This window comes from Rhinolophus ferrumequinum, chromosome 2 (assembly GCF_004115265.2).
Source record: "Rhinolophus ferrumequinum isolate MPI-CBG mRhiFer1 chromosome 2, mRhiFer1_v1.p, whole genome shotgun sequence".
NCBI classification, from domain to species: Eukaryota; Metazoa; Chordata; class Mammalia; order Chiroptera; family Rhinolophidae; genus Rhinolophus; species Rhinolophus ferrumequinum.
The window spans coordinates 5,971,230-5,975,249 of record NC_046285.1 but is presented as its reverse complement, the minus strand read 5'-3'; the positions used below and the strand labels follow the sequence as shown (position 1 = coordinate 5,975,249).

Below are 4,020 nucleotides of genomic sequence, written 5' to 3'. Positions count from 1 at the left end.
AAGCAAGAAAGAACTGCTTGATTGAATTATAAAGGAGTTAGATATCTTAATGTCGCTTTAAAGGTATTATGAAATTATCTTTGATTTTACCAAAATAAATAAAATTACTTATCAATAAATTGATATTTTTCTAAAAACAAGTAGCTTGTTTTCACTTGTAATATCACACACCCTCAGATATTTCTGTTAGTTACTAGAAAATAACACAAGTTCTATCTACTGGTTTATTGGCAAAATAATAAAAAAGGAATTAACATACCAAATTTTTCCACACACACACACACACACACACACACACACACACTCACTCACACACTTTAAGTGACTTAAAAGGTTACTCTGTGTAAAGACTGTACAAAAATATTTCAATTTGTTCCATCTAAAAAAGTAAACACAGAGGCAGAACAAGAATAAATAAAAGAAAACACAATCATTTTTCAACAGAAGTAAGGGGTAAGTCTGAGCAGTGTCATTGGGAAATCTATAAGCACTAAACTTAAATGAACATACATAGGATCCTGAGAGACAAGTCTTAAAGCTACATTTACATAGTAAGCCTCTGTTTTTACTTATTTTATATTTGATACATTAGGTGAGAAGTGCTAAGTAAGCCAACCCTTGCCCCTGCACTGGTCCTGCACCAGACGCTGAGATAATGCTTTCAGGGATAGCATAAACCAGACACTGGATGTCATGTAGAACATTCAGAATGAGTACTCAGTTATCTACCTGTAGACATCAGATGGAAGGGAAAATATTTCTCAAACAAGCAACATTCTTTGAGTTGTATAAAGAACACCTCCTTCCCTGAAACAGTTAGGTCTTGTATGCTATTTGGAGTGCATTACATTCCTAAGTCTTATGGGACTTTGTAGAGTAGCAGAGAATGTAGGCCTGAGTGAGGAATAGTGTAGAAGTGTCATATTTACAAGAGAAGTAAGCCATACAATTGCTGATCTAAAGTACGTGGAGAGAAGCAAATTCATAATATACACCAAAACTTGAGACCTGGAAATTCACTGATAGTGCACACAAACATTCCCCTAACCAAAGGAAAAGACTAATTCCAAGTTTAGAGTATAGAAAAGAAAACATTCTCGCCCGGCTCATTCTCCAGGACACTCCTCTGCATCATCTTCCACAGCAAAGATCATGCCAAAAGAAGGGATACATGCAAGATGAGTAATTATCAGAAAGTAACCAGCAAGGAAGATCTGTAGGGATATGGGAGCAGAAAGCTAATAAATATTAGGTTGGTGCAAAAGTAATTGCTGTTTTTGCAATTATTTTTAACCTTTTAAACTGCAATTGCTTTTGCACTAAATTAATAATATAAAAAAATGAAAAATGCACAATAGAATAATTATATCATGAAACAGAAAAAAGGAGCAAATACTTCATAATAAAATATGAAACATTAAAAAAGCATAGCCTCTCTGAAACGAAATTCAAAGATGAGTTGCAATGGCTCAAGGGAAGGTGAGAAGGAAAGAGAGCTGAAAAAATCTCAAGAAAGTAATGGAACTAGAGAGATGGAAATGGAAAGAAGTATAAAAAGAAAATTATTGTGAACTTGAGAGTAATATTAAAGACATTAAAAATACAAACAGACACCAAGGGCAGACGAGAAAATTTAGACAAATCAAAAAAGATGTTGAAAAAGAAAACACTTGAAACAATTAAAAAGTAAAACACAAAGGATATTCTCATTCTCCACATACATGATTGTTGCCCTGGTGGAAAAGGAGAGCAAATAAAATAATATTCAGGGATGTAAAGGAAGTATTTTCTGAAGTAAAGATTTGATTCTAGGGCGGCAGTTTTGCTCAGTGGTTAGAGCACATGCTCATAACACCAAGGTCTCTGGTTTGATTCCCACATGGGCTATGAGCTGCACCCTCAGCAACTAGATGGAAACAATGACTTGACTTGGAGCTGCTGGGTCCTGAAAAAACACACTGTTCCCCAATCAATCAATCAATCAATCAATCAATAAAAAGATTTTATTCTCGAGAAAATGAAGAGAAAAAATTTCAAAAACATAATTAAGTAATGTTCGCAAAATTCTTAGAAAAATGATTTCATACTAGTTCAGTAAAATGTATTTTCTTTTTTAAGATTTTATTGGGGAAGGGGAACAGGACTTTATGGGGGAACAGTGTATACTTCCGGGACTTTTCCATGTCAAGTTGTCCTTTCAGTCTAAGTTGTGGAGGGCGCAGCTCAGCTCCAGGTCCAGTTGCCGTTATTAGTTGCAGGGGGCACAGCCCACCATCCCTTGTGGGAGTCAAACCGGCAACTTTGTGGTGGAGAGCCCACCCTCCAACCATCTGAGCCATCTGGCCACCTGGAAGCTGAGCAGCAGCTCATTGACTTCATTCTAGTTGCGGAGGGCATAGCTCACTGGCCCATGCGGGAATCGGCAGCGCCATTGCCCAGAGCTCGCCCTCTAACCATATGAGCCACCCGTCTGCCCCCCAATCGGTTTTCTTTTAAAAGGATAAATTCATTCTGTCCTGAAGATGCATAAATGGCTTCCCATTGCTTTCAGAAGAGTGTACTGGATTGTCTGTTGACATCTAGGCACCCTTTTCTCTCTTCTGTGCTATTTCCTGATTTTCAGGGGATAGCAGCCTGGAAGCTACATTTCTCAGACTGCCTTCCAGTAGGGTTCTGGTTTAGTGGTGGACCTGTCTGGGAGTTTTTCAACAGCACGTCAGCTGCCCTGAGCACTGGGTACGTGAGTAAACCCCCAGTTCCATCCAGCTTCTGCTTGGCAGTCTTTGCCTTCCACTGGTGTAAGTGTTGTAATCGGGGTAGTCTGACCATGCATCTTAATTGGGTGTGTTCAGACACCTGAGGTTGTTGAAAAATGACGCTCTTCACTGGGCTTATGCCACAGGCAAGAAGAGCAGCAGTCGTGTGTGTCCAAGATGCTCTGCCAAGGACAGCTGGGTCTTGGGGGACAGTATTGGAGTGTAGATCAACGATGCTGTACAGCACAGAGCTGTGCTCATCCTGTAATCTCACCCAGCTCTCAGTGTCTCCCAGGTAATTGCCGAGGTGAGAGATCCCTGTAGGCTGAATGTGGAGAACACTCGCTTCACGGCATCTTTCAGGGAAGCCGGAGCAGCTTCGGGTCCTGTGTGAAGTGCCCGGATGAATCTCCAGCACCCACACGCCTTCCGCATTGAGTATAGTGCCATCTATAGAAGCTAAAATGTATTTTCAAATGTGAAATCACTCACTCATATATCTCTGATTCATATTCATTATTAAACAAATAAGTAAACACACAAACCACTTGGTTGGTATTGCAAGCTAGATTGTGTACAAATTAATGCTGCAATCAATTACAAATGATAGGTTAAACGACAATATTTTAAATAGCGCTAAACTCACTGATAATAATAAAGAAAAATCCTTAGAACCTGGACATAAAGAGGAACCTATAAGCACAGCCAAGGACGTGGAACTGAGGCTGTGGGCCGTTTTGGGCAATGGGAGGTTTGTTGCTTTGGAGAAATTAATGGGCATAGCTTTCAATGTCCATATAAGACAAGGGAGAAGATCTTGGGACCTGCATGAAGTGAGATTGCAGGTAATTTTATTTATCTCTGCATAAATCTCATGGGAAGAAAAAATAGAGAGCCTGAGAATTCCAAGCAGTAGATCTGGACCTCATATGAGTTTAAGATAAAATTTATATTGCTTGCATGGTACAGGAACTTACAAGCATAGAAATTCATGTAAAAATTGGTGTCTAGCCAACACTACTCCAAGAGATTTTGGTATAAGCATATGCAAAACAGCTGGAAAGATGTTCCCAAAATGTAGCCACATATGATTGACATGCACACACACGGACACAAATCCTTATTAAAGGTGCATTCACAATTAAAAATGTACAAAACACAAAATAATGTGTGTATGTTATATTTACTCATATTTAGATGCATATTTCACATTTTTAGATATCTGGAAAGAGATTTTTTTTAAAGAATATAAAGGGAAAGTTTA

The 4,020-nt window shown here is 38.7% G+C and overlaps 1 pseudogene; it reads right to left on the bottom strand.

The window, feature by feature from the left end:
- Positions 1-2,619: 2,619 nt before the first annotated feature.
- LOC117037764 (tryptophan--tRNA ligase, mitochondrial-like) lies at positions 2,620-3,206 on the bottom strand (annotated as a pseudogene).
- Positions 3,207-4,020: the final 814 nt, after the last annotated feature.